Genomic DNA, 17,849 nt, shown 5'->3' with positions numbered 1-17,849 from the left:
AGCATGCCTTGAAGGGCCTGTTCCATGGTGTACCTCAACAGAAATAAAACAAACCCCTGTGATGCCAGATCGGAAACCACAGTCCCTCTCCCTCCATCAATTTCACATTGCCAATCAACTTATGACACCAGCAGGAGTGCTGGATATTTAGCAGTTAATGAAGCTGTATCAATTTGCCAATTCTTCTTTGAACCTTTGGTGAAGCTCATCCCTTTGGGACCTCTAACAAAGCCGGGAGGCTCCATCTCTTACTAGAGAGGTAGTTTATGAGACCCACTTTGCTTTACCATCAGGAATAGGATGAAATTTTGATTTCGTCCATTTTCTTTCCTTGTTCTTGAGCTCTACTAGTGAATAATGGAGTTGGGAACCTCATTGTGGATCAGTGTTTGCCCCTTAACAGTCATTGGGTGCAGTCTACCACCACTGCAGAACAAACGAGCAGACAGGAAGATCATTGTGGACACTACCCACCCTGTAAACTGCCTTTTCCAAATGTTCCCTTCTGGAAAGCACTATAGGATTGCTAAAATTTAAATAAAACTTTAAATCATCTTAAATGGTTCTTCCCCCAGGCAGTTAGTCTGATCCGCTATTCTATTTAAACCCCTTCCCAACCCCACCCCCTCTATCTATGACCCCCATTCACTGCATTGCATTTTAAACACTTTACACCACTTTTTATAATGCTGTTTACATTGTAAATACATGCTGTTATTTATGTATTTATGCACATTTTATTCCTTATCCATATTTTAGCCTCAAATTTTATATTTTATATAAATAATTTTTTATTCTTCACAATTATTGCATGCTGTTTTTTTTGTTGCATGTCACACCATCACACCACAGCAAATTCCTACTGTAAATGTACACTCAGTGGCCATCTATTAGGGTCACCTGTACATCTGCTCATTAATGCAAATATCTAATCAGCCAATCATGTGTCAGCAACTCAGTGTATAAAAACACACAGACATGGTCAACAGATTCAGTTGCTCAGATCAAATATAAGAATGGGGAAAAATGTGATCGAAGTGACTTTAGCAGTGGAATGATTTTTGGTGCCAGATCGGATGGTTTGAGTATCTCAGATACTGCTGATCTTGTGGGATTTTCATGCACAGCAGTCTCTAGAGTTTACAGAGACTGGTGTGAAAAACAAACAAAAAAATTGTTGACTAGAGGTTCCATGGATGAAAGTGCCTTGTTAATGAGAGAGCCAGACTGGTTCAAGCCGACAGGAAGGTGACAGTCACTCAAATAACCACATGTTACCACAGTGGGGTGCAGAAGAGCATCTCTAAATGCACAACATATCAAACTTTGAAGTGGATGGGCTACAGCAGCGGAAGGTCATAAACATACACTCAGCTCTACTCACTTGATCCTCATGATTGATTGGCTAAATTCAGCTCCAAAGCCGTATTTAAGTTAACTGAGGACACCATGGTGGTCGGCCAAATCAAAGAATCAGCATATAGGGGGGAGATTGTGTGGTGCTACAACAACATCCTCTCACTGTATGTCAACAAACTTTAAGAATTGACCATTGACTACAGGCAGAAGAAACCAGAGGTCCATGAGTCAGTCCTCATTAGTGGAACAGATCTGGAGAGTATCAGTAACATTAATTATCAGTAACAGGCACATTCTCTCCACAGTCCACTAAATAAGCAGCGGAGCACCCTTTCAACCAGGCTCGTTCAGTTTCTGTTACAGGGGCTATTACAGAAAATCTTTCCTACCATGTGCAATAAGCATATACAACAGTTCATCTCTGTGTGACAGGAGAACACACATCATAGTACAATAGTCCTTGCTTTATTATTTTGTACATTATTATTACACATTGGTAAATTATATATGTTATTATTCTGTGCTTTATTATTAGTTAAATTGTTATTATTTATTATTATTGTTAGATGTGTTTTTAAATGTTGCTGCTGTAATGAAATAATTTCCCACTCGAGATCAATAAAGCACATTATTATTATTACTGTTATTATTTCCTTGGCTTTAAAATATCTGGGGATCTGTCCTGAGACTAGCACGTAAGTGACTTCTCAAAGAAGGCACAATAGTCCTTCTGTTTTCTTAGAAGTTTACATAGATATGACATGTTATCTAACAAACTGACAAGCATTTATAGATTCACAGTAGAGAGTATTCTAACTGGCTAACAGAAAAACTAATACTTAGGGACAGAAAAGGCTATAGAAAGTGTTGGATACAGCCGAGTCAATCACATTCAAAGCCCTTCCCACCGCTGTGTACACTTACATGGAGCGCTAGATGAGAAGGCAGCATCCATCATCAAGGACCCCCCACCATTTGGGCTATGCCCTCTTCTCGCTACTACCATCAGAGCGGAAGTACAGGCGCCTTAGGGCCCACGTCACCAGATTCAGGAACAATTATTATGTTACAATCGTCGAGTTTCTGAAGAGGCATGATAAATTCTTTCACCACAACTCTGAACTGTTTCTATGACCTACAGATTCACTTTCAAAAGCTCTGTCCAACTCATGTTCTCAGTATTCTTTTTATTTGCACAGTTTGTCTTCTTTTGTGCATTGGTTGTTTTTTTCAGCTGTCTGTTTATAATATAGTTTTTCATAAAATTCTATTGTATTTCCTTTTTCCCTGTACATGCCTGCAAGAAAATTAATCTCAAGGTAGAATATAGTAGCGTACTGTACATATACTTAAATAATAAATTTACTTCGAACTTTGAAGTTAATTCTCAGTCTTCTTACCTTCAATTGTAACAGATCATAAACTGTTGTGGATATTCCTATGCAAGACAGAGTGCTGAGTTCCCTGTATTAAACAATAACTCCAATGCAAAACAATATATTGTCTACGAGAGCCCAGCTGTCTTGAATTCTAGCTCATGATCTACTTGACCTGTCAGTAGCCACTTTCGACAAGTGATTAATCCAAAAGGGATGAGCAAACATCCCGGGCATTGACTGGATGCCAGACCTGGGCTGACTGTGAATCAATGTGATGCTCAGTTTTCTCATCTATCTTCGTGGCAGAGGCAGAGGAATTGGCTTAGCTCCATTCTCTTTCTCTTACTGTGCAAGAGAAACAAATCGAAAAGATGTGCCTGCCTGAACTTTGGAGCATTTATTGCTTTGGTTCCAATGACCAGCGGAGGCATCAGGTTCAAAATCAAATTTAATATCACTGCATATGTCATGAAATTTGTTAACTTCAAATTAAATAAGTAGTGCAAAAAATAGAAATAAAAAGTAGTGAGGTAGCATTCATGGGTTCAATGTCCATTCGGAAATCAGATAGCAGAGGGGAAGAATCTGTTCCTGAATCATTTGAGTGTGTGCCTGCACGCTTCTGTACCTCCTCTCTGATGAAGAGAAAATGGCTGGTCCTGGGTGGTGGGGATTCCTGATGATGGATGCTGCCTTTTTGAGGCACAGCTTCTTGAAGATGTCTTGGATTCTACAGAGGCTAGTGCCCATGATAAACCTGACTAATTTTACAACTCTCTCAGCTTACTTCAGTCCTGTGCAGTGCCCACACCCCCACATACCAGATGGTGATGCAGCCAGTTAGAATGCTCTGTGGTACACCTGTAGAAATTTGCAAGTATTTTAGGTGACATACCAAATCTCTCTCAAACTCCTAATGAAATATAGCTGCTGTTGTGCCTTCACAGCAACATTTAGGGTGGTTCAGACATATGCCAAGAAAGTTGTTGTTTTCTGATAGCAACAGAGTGCAGCACATAAAAGAATACTATAAATTACATAATATTTAAATAAATAGTGCAAAAAGAGAGCAAAATAGTAAGATATTGTTCATGCATTCATGGTCCATTCGGAAATCTGATGGTGAAGGGAAAGAAGCACAGTGTGCATCTTCAGGCTCCTTTATCACCTCCTTGATGGTAGTTCTTAAAAAAAAAGGCATGTCCTGGATGGTAAGGGTCCTTCATGATGGAATACACCTTCTTGAGGCATTGGCTTTTGAAGCTGTCCTTGATGGTGGGGTAGCTAGACCTGAGAAGGAGTTGGCTGCATTTACAAGCTTTTCCTGATCCTGTGCACTGGAGCCCCCATACCAGGTGGTGATTGATGCACCATCAACAACTCTGAGACGTGGGTTAAGGTCGGCTTTTATTGGCTGGAAGAAAGCACAAGCAGCAAGTGACCATCACACTACATCCTGGAGACTGAAGAAGGGTCTGTGGCTCCAATCGCCTTTATACCGGGGTCTGTTGGAGGAGCCACAGGAGCAGTCAGCGGGGGGGGCGTGTCCAGACAGGTAAATGTAGTTCACCACAGTGATGCCACCAGTCAGATTGCCCTCTACGTTACATCTGTAGAAACTTGCTGAAGTCTTCGGTGATCTACCAAATCTCCTAATGAAGCATAGCCTCTGGAATGTCTTCTTCATGGTTGCCTCAACATGTTGGGCCCAGGATAGAGGCTCTGAGATGTTGACACTCGGGAATTTGAAGCTGCTCACTCTTTCCACTGCTGACCCCTCGATGAGGGCTTGTGTGTGTTCTCCCAACTATCCCTCCACAATCAATCCCTTGGTCTTACTGGTGTTGAGTGCAAGGTTGCTGTTGCAAACCACTTCAGTAACTTTCAGGTTACTGTCGATGCAATGCTCCTCAGACAGGATGAAGAGGTCAATACTCCCCAATGCCATTAGGCTTTACAATTCAACTGCCAGGACTTAAGAACTTTTTTTAAAGCTATTATTAATGCTTTTTGAGTTAGTGATTTAGATGCATATCATATTATTACTGAGTTAAGTATTGTATGTAATGAGTTTTTGCTACAACAAGTGTATGGGACATTGGAAAAAATGTTGAATTTCCCCATGGGGATGAATAAAGTATCTATCTATCTATCTATCTATCTATCTATCTATCAGTCGATCTATCTCACTCCTGCCACCATCACCATCTGAAATTCTGAAAATGGCAGTGTTGTCACAGGTGAATTTATAGATGGTATTTGAACTGTGCTTTGCCACACAGTTATGAGTGTAGAGCTGTGGGCTAAGTATGCATCCTAATAGCTAGTAGAGACAATGCCTCAAAGTTCCAGAGCTGCAAGTTCGAATTTGATCTTGGCTGATAACAATCTGGTTTGTACACTCTTCCTCTGACAATGTGAGTTCCTTTATGTGCTCTAGTTACTTCCTACTTCCTAATGATGTACGAGTTTGTAGGTTCATTGGCCACTATAGTGTACATGAGCAATAGAATATCAGAGGAGGTGATGTGGGGAGAATAAAAAGATTAGTGTAAGTGGATGCTTTAGGGTTTACATGGACTTGTTGGTCTGAAGGGAGTGTTTCTATGTTTATTCTATTTGATTTGCTTAGAGATACAGCATGTTATCCGGCCCTTCCTGCCCAAGAAGGCTGCACTACCCAATTACACCCATGTGACCAATTAACCTGTACGGCTCTGGACTGTGAGAGGAAACCAGAGCACTCAGAGGAAATCCAGGCAGTCATGAAGAGAATGCTGTACGGCTCGATGACCTTCCATTTGTGGTACCTTTAGCAAAACCTGTTTCCAATTTCCTGATGGCATATGACCTCCTTACCTCTGTAATCTCCATAACAATCCAAGATTTCTGCGTTCCTCCAATTCCAGTCATTTGATCTGTCCTGAATTTAACTGTTCCTCTATTGGTGGCTGTGCCTTCAGCTGCCAAGATTGAGAAGCAGGTACTTCCCCCTCCAAAACCTTCTGCCTCTCCAGCTTTTTTAATGAAAAATATATACCTTTTTAGCCAAACTTTATGATGCCAATTCATGAGTGGCTCTGTGTCAAGTTTTGTTCAGTCATACAGTGAAGGAAATTAGGACATTTTATTACAGCAGAAATACCATTGCGTTCATAGTGCACTTGTAACATGGCAAATCTTCTGAAGCTGTGTTGTAGAAATGTCATCAAAATTTGTCACCGAGGTATCCAAAGTGATATGAAGAGAGCTGATCATTCAGAGTGTGACAAATCTGAGGAATTCATTGCCAGTTAGCACTGTGGAGGCCAAGTTATTGACAAGGCAGAGATTGATAGGTCTTTGATTGGTAAAGTGGTTAATGATTACAAGGAGGAAGCAGGAGAATGGATATGATGGGCTACATGATTGAATTTTGCTCCTATATCTTATAGTCTATCTTATGGTTTAGTTAGTGATTAGCAAGAAGCAGGAATTTAAGACAGCTGTCTAAAATTAGCTCTTATCTGACCTTCAGGCTTTATAAGGTGTGTTGAGTGCATGGAGGATCTGAATTCATGCCCACGTAATTCAGCAGAATATATTACTGTCCCTTTATAGCAGTTACATCAAGTCCGTGATCCAGGACACCAGGAGCTGAACAAAGAAGTTGCATTGGATCAGGCAAATTCTTTACCAATGCCAAGGTCAGCCAAAGTGTGTAAAAATATCTGCCCATCCAAGCCACGGTTTTTTCTCGTTGCTGCCGTCGGAAAGGAGGTACAGGATCCTCAGGTCCCACACCAGCAGTTAGTACCCTTCAGCCTTCAGGTTCCTGAACCAGCATGGATAATTCCTCTCACCTCAACATTGAACTGATTCCACAACCTATGGGCTTTCAAGTGTTCCACAACTCACGATCTCAATATCATTCATTCATTCGTTCATCCATTTGTTTATTTATTTATTTAAATGGTGGGTTTTTCCTGTATTTGCAGTTTATCTTCTGCTCATTGACTATTTGTCCGTCCTGGTCTGTGTGTAGTTTTTCATTGATTCTATTGAATTTCTTTGGATCTACTGTGAATGCCCACAAGAAAACGGGCAGTATATGATTACATATATATGTGTGTGTGTGTGTAGGCCTCCATTAGTCTCGATAGACCATGGATTTGTGCCTTGGAAAGTTTCCAGGGCGCAAGCCTGGGCAAGGTTCTTTTATGGAAGACCAGCAGTTGCCCAAGCTGCAAGTCTTCCCTCTCCACACCACCGATGTCCAAGGGAAGGGCATTTTTACATATATGTACTTAGATAATGAATTTACTTTGATGTTTGAACTTTTGAACATTGAGTAGGAGAGTGAATAGGGGAAATGCAAAGTTCATAGGAAATTTATTATTAAAATACATATATGTCACCATATACTACCTTGAAATTCATTCTTGTGGGCAAACTCAATAAATACTAGAATAATAACCATAGCAGAATCAATGAAAGATCACCTCACCAACTTGGGTGTTCAACCAGTGTGCAAAAAACACCAAACTGTGCAAATACAAATAATAATAACAAATAAATAAGCAATAAATGTCAAGGAGATGAGATGAAGAGTCCTTGAAAGTAAGTCCATTGGTTGTGGGAGCATTTCAGTGATGGGGCAAGTGAAGTTATCCCCTTTGGTTCAAGATCCTGATGGCTGACGGGTATTATCTGTTCCCGAACCGGGTGGTGTAAGGCCTGAGGCTCCTGTACCACCTAATGGCAGTAGTGAAAAGACAACATGTCCTGGGTGGTGGGGGTCCCTGATGGTGGATGCTTCTTTCTGCGACAGTATTTCATGTGGATCTGCTCAACGGTGAGAAGGGCCTTGCTCACGATGGAATGGACCATATCCGCTGCTTTTTGTAGGATTTTCTGCTCAGGGGCATAGGTGTTTCCATACCAGGCTGTGATGCAGCCTGTCAATACACTCTCCACTACACATCTATAGTGAGAACTGTGTCCTTGAACCAGCCCTGAGCCTCTTTGTGCACTAAGAAAACAAAAGAAAAGAACAAGTGCAATTGCAGTAAAGAATGGATTAAGACCGAAGTTGACTGAGGAATTTCCTGTCAGTTGAAAAATCTTTTCTTGATAATGCTGAGGGCTGATTGATGCCCTCAATAGCTGACAGAGGCACGGTTTCTTGTGTGATATAACAAGAATTAAATAGAATATTGAAGGGTCTTCTTTCAGACAGAATATAATTGTCTTGTTCCTCCAAATGCATGCCAACTCTTTAACATTTACGCTAACTTCAGTGACAGAAGAGAAGCTGTTCAAAAGATGTAAATTAAATCCTTCCAGGCTCACTTTGTTTCCTCCATCTCTTTAATTCCATGAAGATTTGAGCCTTGCTTATTGGAAGCGTGGTATTGCATTGATATGGAATACAAAGAAAATTCAATACATATTTGTCATCAGACATTTGTGAAGGTTATTTCCCGTCCATAATCTTCAGAATATTATTAAGGCCAATTTATAAATCTTTGTGTTTAGAACTTGTAGCCAATGGCAAATTTGCAGCTCTCTCATACCGTCTTTTCTGTCAATCTGTAACATCCAAAAACTCAAGTACAATACTCCTGCATCTAATGAAGTGGCCACTGTGTATAGGTCATGGTCTTCTGCTCTGTGGGACATCCACTTCGAGGTTCGATGTGTTGCGCATTCAGTGATGACCCTCCATATACTGCTGTTGTAACACATGATTTTTTTGAGTGACCGTTGCCTTCCTGGCAGCTTGAACCAGTCTGGCCATTCTCCTCTGAAGACTCTCATTAAGCAGGCATTTTTGTCCATAAACTGCTGCTCACTGGAAGATTTTTCTTGCGCCATTCTCTGTTAAAATCTAGAGATTGCTTTTGGTGAAAATTCCAAGAGATCAGCTGTTTCTGAGATGCTCTAACCAGCCTTTCTGGAACCAACAATCATTCCATGGTCATCGTCCCTTAGAGCACATTTCTTCCCCATTCTGATATTTGGTCTGAACAACTGGACAGCTTGACCATATAACCATATAACAATTACAGCACGGAAACAGGCCATCTCCACCCTTCTAGTCCGTGCCGAATGCTTACTCTCACAAATTGCTGCCACCTGATTGGCTGATTATATATTTGTGTTAACGAGCAGGTGTACTTAAAACAGTGGCCACTGAATGTTTAAACTTGAGTTTTTAGTTTGATTTCATACTTAGACATAAACTTAATTGAGCTGCCTTATTTTCTGAAAGGGGCACAGTTTTAGTTTCTCCCCAGCTTCTACTGGAGACTGGTGCTTTAGTGCTGCTGGAAAAGCTGTATAATGCAAAACGTTTGTAATTAATCCCAAAAATGGAAGAAAGTTTAAATTTCATAATCATCTAATTTGATTAAAAACTAGAGTAGCCATAATAGACCATGTGGCCATTTAAGCATATTACTTCTTCACTGAGATCAAGCCTGATTCAAACCCACTTTGTCTCTCTTACACTGAAACTGCACCCCTTAGTGTATTAAATGGAACCTTCAATCAAAATGGTCCATGCCAACCAAGGTTCCTATCTTGCTGTTCTATTTGCTTGCTTTTGGTTCAGATTGGCTCTTGCTTTTGGCTCTAAATCTTTCCTGTCCATATACCCATATAAGTACCTTTAAATGTTGCCAATGTACCTACCTTAACCACTTCCTCTGGCAGCTTATTCTATATAATCGCGGAGAGAAAAAAGTTACCCTCAAGTTCCTTTTAACTCTCTGCACTCTTATCTTAAATCTATGCCCTTTAGTTCTTGATTTCATAGCCCTGGGAAAATGGATGCATTCATCCTATCCATGTCCCTCATGATTTTATACACCTCTATAAAATCATTCTCCTACATTCCAAAGTTCCACCTGCTCAACTTCGCTCTATAGCTCAGCTCCCCGAGTCACAGCAATATCCTTCTAAATCTCCTCTGTCCTCTCTCCACTTTAATGGCTCCTTTCCTATAGCAATGCAACCAAGACTGAAGATCAACACACACAAATGCTGGAAGAACTTTGCAGGTCAGGTAGCACTTATGGAAATGAATAAACTGTAGATGTTTTGGGCCGTTTTGGAAAGGAAGGGGGAAGAGGCCAGAATAAGAATGTGGGGGTGGGGAGGAGCGGAAGGAGTGAATGCAAGCTAGAAGCTGATAGGTGCCAGGTGGGGGTGGGGTGGTGAAATAAGAAGCTGTGAGGTGATAATTTGAAAAGGTAAAGGGCTGTAGAAGAAGGATTCTTTCTTCTGTTTACAATATTTTAAGAAAAAAAATTTACAGAGTGCAACACATAGATACATCTCAACATAACGTGTACATTCATATACTGTAATAAAATTGATCAAAATGTTATAGCATAACACATAAAGGCAAACCACTCTGTAATCAAAAATTTAAAGATAGGTCATACATCATAAAAGAAATTTTTTTATATATAAAAAAAGTCAACCCCCTACCAACTGCCAAAGAAAAAAGCTGATGGATGACAATGGATCATGAGAAAAAAAACATATTCACTTAAGAAGAGAAGATAAAAATATACATAAAAGTCTGTGCACTGTTAAACTTTATAAATTGGAAAAGTAATTTAGGAAAGGTCCCCAAATATCATAAAAATATTGTTTCGAATTTAAGACTGAGCAGTGGATCTTTTCTAAATTTAAATACGACATAATATCACGTAGCCATTGAAGATGTGTAGGAGGGGTAGACTCCTTCCATTTAAGCAAGATTGCTCTTCTTGCTAAAATAGAGGTAAAAACTAAAACCTGTAGGTTAGGAGTATTTAAAGTTATATCTTCATTTGCAATAATACCAAACAAGGCAGTAAGGGGATTTGGGTCAAATTGGACCCTAAAAAGTTGAGAGAAGGTATGAAATACTTTCTGCCAAAACTTTTCAATTGTAGGGCAAAACCAAAACATATGAATCACCAAGACCAAGGAGATGGTGGTGGACTTTAGGAGATCTAGGCCTCATATGGAGCCAGTGATCATTAATGGAGAATGTGTGGAGCAGGTTAAGACCTACAAGTATCTGGGAGTACAGTTAGACGAGAAGCTAGACTGGACTGCCAACACAGATGCCTTGTGCAGGAAGGCACAGAGTCGACTGTACTTCCTTAGAAGGTTGGCGTCATTCAATGTCTGTAGTGAGATGCTGAAGATGTTCTATAGGTCAGTTGTGGAGAGCGCCCTCTTCTTTGTAGTGGCGTGTTGGGGAGGAAGCATTAAGAAGAGGGACGCCTCACGTCTTAATAAGCTGGTAAGGAAGGCGGGCTCTGTCGTGGGCAAAGTACTGGAGAGTTTAACATGGTAGCTGAGCGAAGGGCGCTGAGTAGGCTACGGTCAATTATGGAAAACTCTGAACATCCTCTACATAGCACCATCCAGAGACAGAGAAGCAGTTTCAGCGACAGGTTACTATCGATGCAATGCTCCTCAGACAGGATGAAGAGGTCAATACTCCCCAATGCCATTAGGCTTTACAATTCAACCGCCAGGACTTAAGAACTTTTTAAAAGCTATTATTAATGCTTTTTGAGATAGTGATTTAGATGCATATCATATTTTTTACTGAGTTAAGTATTGTATGTAATTAGTTTTGCTACAACAAGTGTATGGGACATTGGAAAAAAGTTGAATTTCCCCATGGGGATGAATAAAGTATCTATCTATCTATCTATCTATCTATCTATCTATCTATCTATCTATCTAAGAGGCATCAGCAGAGTTGCATTTATTACAAAGTGGAGATACATTCGGGTTGTTACGTACCCCGTAACTGGGTCACTTACCAGCAAAGATAGAGAGGTCCGTTGAAGTCTGATGGCACTATTTTTAACAGTATTTATTGATAAAGATACACAAAAATAATATCAATGCAAACATACAGATAATATACGTCGTCAATACTAAATCTAAAAGCGCGGGTATATTAATAATCACTAAGAAATAGCTCTATCGTTGTCTAGGGGATAATGTATTGTCCGCTGGAAATATAAAAGTCACTCAAGTTCATTCAGGCTGCAGCTTTTGGTTGGAGAGAGAGAGAGAGAGGGATTTTTAGAACTTGCCCGTTTTTCCTTTTTAAGATGTCGATCCTTCGAAATGTCGTTGGGGCTGGTTTCTCCTTTTAGCTAAAGCCGTTCTTCCATGGTGAGGCCCACCAATTCCGAGGCAAATGGAAAAGGACGCACGTGGGCTCTCCACTGGCTGTCGCTATTACGCTATCACAGGATTTCTAGCGTTTCTCCTGGTGCGTCTAAAGGGGTTGTTCCCCAGACCCTCTTTTATCCTTACTCACGGGGTCTCAGATGTCAATCAGGTTGGGATGAGGCCATCCCTCAACCAGCCCACTATTGGTCATTCCCTGAGGGCTTCAATGAATAGCACAGTACTCAATACACAATTCCGTCTCCAAGAGACAATGGCCGTTTCCCGTGGCTTTGTATCACTGAGGGGCCAGGACATTCCAAACCCCTTGTGGATTCTGTGTGTCTCTCTCTCATTTCCTGGGTCTCCTGACCTGAATTAATAGCGATCTTGCGATTCTCAAAAAGGAGGGGGGTACTTTGTACCCTTCAGCCCCTCAGAGTTGGGGGCACAGGCTTAACACCCCCTTTCTTCAACACGTTTTTACCATCGGTAAAAACGAAGTAATACAGAGTCTTACAGGATTTTAGAATCTAACACAATACAAAAGTTTTTTTTTCTACAGAGTAATACAGTTATACATTCAATTCAGCATCTAAACAGTTACCGATTACATTGTCACTTCCTTTAATATCTTAACATTTTGTACCTTACTAAAGTCTTGTAGCATCAGACTCCAATTTAATAACCACCTTTTTTTTCTTTCCTTCGGCAAACAAAAACTAAAGAGTTGTGATCTTAGCTTACATTTATACTACAAAAGTTCATGCAAATACTAATCTTTATGTTACTTTCAAACTTAACAGTCAGGCTTCCATGGGGGTTGTCTTTATTATTCACATGCTTTGTCGAAATCCCTTAAAACCGGCTTCTGCTATTTAAAAATGGCGTCTCATTAACCCTCGCCTCTTTTCCGGTTAATTCCCACGTGGTGAGCTTGCGCACCCTGGCAAAATAGGCTTTCGTCCGCTCCTTTCATAGGAGTTATTTTATCAACAATGTGTTCCAAACTTAGACGATTTTCCAAATTTCCACACAATTCTTTAATTTTACGCAAGTTGCTAGTTTTCTCTTCAGGTGATTAGTTCTCAATACCAGCGATCCCTCTTTGTTCAAACAGCATTTCGAATTCTGCGGTTTCACACCACACTCTGGAATAACAATAGCGTGTGGGGCCCCTTTACCTTCCAACTCAATCTGTAATTGATTCACAGGCTTTGTGGTACCAAGCCATTGTCTCGGTAGCCTGGTTGCTGCGTCTGACATCAATCCAGAATTTAAATTTTCTTCATTCGATTTGGAAACTACACTTTTCCCTTTTCCTTCAATAATAATATTCACCTCACCACCTGTTATCTCCTCACTAACTTTTAACACACCTTTGAGCACAAACACCTGGGAACTCTCACTTCCCACTATTACCAAGGTTAACCCTTTCTTCACTGAACCAAGTCCATCTGACCCACAAGGACTGCATTCCTTTTCAACTGAATCAAATACCTCAGACTTTTTCTGAGCTCCATTACTAGGTTCAGTACCACGTGCATCTACATCTTGGACACACTCAAACTGGACATTTGCCTCTTCCAGGCTTTTAACACCCGTACCCTGTTCAAATTCTAAATTCCCCTGATCCTCCCAGCTACTCTCTGGGCAACTCCCTTCCGGAGTAAACTCAACCCCGCGGGCTGAAACAACCTCATCTGCCAACCCAGCAGACTTCTTCAAGGTAAGGGCACCCTTTTCCTCTAGGACTGCCCTCATTTCATTATCGGGAACACCTTTAGAATTTTCAACTTCTTCAAACAGTTCTGCCAAACCAGACAGATCATCCATGTCCAACCCTGGACCTTTTAACAGCTTTATCTGTTTCTCATCTTTATTTCGTGCCTCTATAAATTTTCTCCTCGCTAAGGGCAGGTCTACCTCCTCTCCCTTACTCTCTTTCACTTTACTACTCTTCGTTTTACCACCCTCTAAACCCTCGTGGTACAGGGTCGGTAAAAACGTCTCGGCCAAATCGATACTGGCTGGATTTAAACTGCTGTCGTTCTCAGCTGCCTTTCTCGACATGCTGCGAGTGATTGCGCATGCGGGATAGATCTTGGAATCTAGGGGCGGGACCTCCACCGGCTGTCTCGTCATCTTCATTGCTGACCAAACCTTACCACCGGCTAAATCATTACCCAGAAGGACGTCTGCGTCAGTTCTCGGGAATTCTGATCGCACCCCCATTTCAACTGGTCCAGATACCAGCTCACAATTCATAATGATCCTATGCAAGGGCACCGTTTCGGTCCCTTTTCCTATTCCTTTCACAGCTACCATTCCCGTCTTGCGACCAAAATCCAGTACCTTACTGCTAATCAATGACAGCTCAGCTCCCGTGTCTCTCCAGATCCGCACGAGAACTGGTGGGTCTCCCTCTCTCACAGACGCGGTTCCGTTTGACATACATGTCTCAGACCCTTCTCGTACTCTGTCTACCCGGGGCTCTCTTGTTGATTTACTGATTACCATGGCACATCCTATAGGGACTGCAGCTTTCCATTTTCCTGTCTCCTTCCTCGGAGCAAAGCACCTAGATGCAATATGTGCCCCCTTTCCACAATTAAAACAGGTCAAGCCCAGAAATCTCTGGCCGTCTTGCCTCTCCTCCTCAATCTTACCACTAGCTCCCGGCGGGACAGCTGCCTCAGCCGGCGGGCTTTCTCTATCGCTCCCACAGTCTCTATGGTAACTTTTATTCGAGGAAAACTTTGTCTTGTGGGTTAGGGCATATTCATCTGCGAACCTAGCAAATTCGGAAATGGACATTCAGCTTCTCATTCAAATACATCCGGATATCCTCCGAAACACAACCTTTAAATTCCTCAATCATAATTAACTCCCTAAGACGCCAAAAATCCTCTTCCACTGTTTCTGCTGTACACCAACGATCCAAGAGCACACCCTTCTCATAGGCAAACTCGGTATACGTCTGATTCCCCCCTTTCTTTAAATTTCTGAACTTTTGTCTATACGCTTCAGGTACCAATTTGTAACTCCGGAGAATTGCGTCCTTTACTTTGGCATAATTCTCCGCCTCTCCCTCCTCAATGGACAATGCCGCATATGCTCATTGTGCCTTCCCTTTTAACACACTTTGTAACAACGCCACCCACTGATCTCTGGGCCACTTCTGATTCACTGCCACCTTTTCAAAAAGCAAGAAATAACTATCAACATCCATCTCCTCGAACGGAGGTACTACCCTCAACTCCTGACTAACATTAAACCGCTCCTCTTGGTCTGACCCTTGAGCTCTTCGCTCTTGCCTTAACTTCTCCATCTCCAAGTCATGTTTCCTCTGTTTCTCTGCCTCCCTCTCCTTCTCGGCTCTTTCCCTCTCTTTTTCAGCTGCTTCCAGCTGTTTTAACTGAATTTCATGCTCTCTTTGTTTCTCAGCCCTGTCCTGCTCCCTTTTCACCTCCAACTCCTTTAGCTGGAGCTCATGCTCCCTTTTCACCTCTAACTCCTTTAGCTGGAGTGCATGCTCCCTTTGCTTGTCGGCCCGTTCTTTCTCCTTCTCAGCTGCTTCCAGCTGGATGCGGAACAGAGGAAGAGGGAGCATGAACTCATGCTCCCTCTTCCTCTGTTCTGCGTCCAGCCTCAATTTCTCCAACTCTAACTGAGCCGTCCCACTAGCTGGTACCTTTTCAGGGATATTTTCCAATACCTCAGCTGCAAACACATTCTTCCCAATATAATACTGAGTTATGGCCCTCCGCACTTCCCGTTTTTTCATTGACAACCTCACCTCTGCAAGGTTTAGTCCCTTCGCAATATTTATCAAGTCTGATTTGGTGGCCGCCTCTAGCGCCTCCAGAGTCGGGTTTTCTATAAATTCACCCACGTCCATCTTTGCTGGTTTCCCGTCTGGCTACTCATGCAACCAGATCCAAGTTTGGACTTACAAGCCCGATTCACTGGCTCCCCAATTTGGTATCAAATCTCGAGACGAGAACCCCAAGTTGTTACGTACCCCGTAACTGGGTCACTTACCAGCAAAGATAGAGAGGTCCGTTGAAGTCTGATGGTCCTATTTTTAACAGTATTTATTGATAAAAATACACAAAAATAATATCAATGCAAACATACAGATAATATACATCGTCAATACTAAATCTAAAAGCGCGGGTATAATAATAATCACTAAGAAATAGCTCTATCGTTGTCTAGGGGATAATGTATTGTCCGATGGAAATATAAAAGTCACTCAAGTTCATTCAGGCTGCAGCTTTTGGTTGGAGAGAGAGAGAGAGAGGGATTTTTAGAACTTGCCCGTTTTTCCTTTTTATGATGTCGATCCTTCGAACTGTCGTTGGGGCTGGTTTCTCCTTTTTTAACTAAAGCTGTTCTTCCGTGGTGAGGCCCACCAATTCTGAGGCAAATGGAAAAGGACGCACGTGGGCTCTCCACTGGCTGTCGCTATTATGCTATCACAGGATTTCTAGCGTTTCTCCTGGTGCGTCTAAAGGGGTTGTTCCCCAGACCCTCTTTTATCCTTACTCACGGGGTCTCAGATGTCAATCAGGTTGGGATGAGGCCATCCCTCAACCAGCCCACTATTGGTCATTCTCTGAGGGCTTCGATGAATAGCACAGTACTCAATACACAATTCCATCTCCAAGAGACAATGGCCGTTTCCCGTGGCTTTGTATCGCTGAGGGGCCAGGACATTCCAAACCCCTTGTGGATTCTGTGTGTCTCTCTCTCATTTCCTGGGTCTCCTGACCTGAATTAATAGCGATCTTGCGATTCTCAAAAAGGAGGGGGCTACTTTGTACCCTTCGGCCCCTCAGAGTTGGGGGCACAGGCGTAACAGGGTAAAAACTGGAGAGCTTCTGTTTAGAAATGTAAGCTCTATGAACCACTTTAAATTGTAGAAGAGAATGACAAGCACAGAAAGATGATTTATTAACCCGTTTAAGAATTTTATTCCGTAGAAGGATTCTGATAGGCGAGGAGAGTGAACCATGGGAGAAGGGGATAGAGGAAGGGCACCGGGGGAGGTAATAGGCAGAAGAAGAGAAGAGAAGAGGTAAGAAGGGGCCCAGAGTGTGGAATTGGGGAAATGGGATGGGAGAGGGTACTACTGACCAGAAGCTGGAGAAGTCAGTGTGCATCCTCCAAGCTGAGAGTGGCCTCAAAACTGAAGATAATTATTCCAAATGCATCTTCACCAACGTCTTGTACAACTGCAACCTAACCCCACAGCCTCTACACTCAATACATTGACTGTTGAAGGCCAGCTTGCAAAAAGTCTTCTTCACCACTTGTAATGCCATTTACAGGGAACCGTGTACTTGTACTACTAGATCCCTCTGTTCTACAACCCTCCCCAGGGTCTTAACCATTCTCTGTGTATGTTCTACCCTCATTTGCCTTCCCAAATGTTCCAGAATCTCCAAACATTCAAAAGAGTCTCGCTACATATGTTCTATTAATCCATCTCACAGTGTTTTCTCTGCAAGCTGTAGATTTCAGGTAAATTGCAGAATTAGATTAAGCATTTCATTAAAATTAATGAAGAAAAACAATGCAAGTGAGCTTGAATTTGTTAACTTATGTTGGATACATGTTCAATGAAAATGTTAATTATTTGACATATTTGTTCTGAACTGCATATATTTGCATATTAATAGTTTAGAAATGGCACTACCTCTGGGATAATAGTGTTTTGAAACTGTAATTGTATTTCTATGCCATATTTGTTTCTCATTCTGCAGCAAGACTCTTAGTTTTCCTGTTTAGACTATACTTGGAATATTGTGTTCAATTCTGGCTGCCTCATAGCAAAGATGTAGAAGCTTTAGAGAGGGGTGCAGAGGAGATTTACGAAGACGTTGCCTAGATTAGAGAGCATGTCCTATAATGATATCTTGAGCCAACAAG

At 41.7% G+C, this 17,849-nt stretch overlaps 1 protein-coding gene across 2 annotated transcripts in view; it reads left to right on the top strand.

Annotated features, from left to right (window-relative positions):
* Positions 1-17,849, top strand: part of LOC140718912 (NT-3 growth factor receptor-like) — an 878,600-nt gene that overhangs the window by 148,413 nt on the left and 712,338 nt on the right. The gene's annotated exons all lie outside the window — the stretch shown is intronic.

This window comes from Hemitrygon akajei, chromosome 30 (genome assembly GCF_048418815.1).
Source record: "Hemitrygon akajei chromosome 30, sHemAka1.3, whole genome shotgun sequence".
NCBI lineage: Eukaryota > Metazoa > Chordata > Chondrichthyes > Myliobatiformes > Dasyatidae > Hemitrygon > Hemitrygon akajei.
Note: the sequence above shows the minus strand (reverse complement) of the source record. Positions and strands in the feature narration are given on the sequence as shown.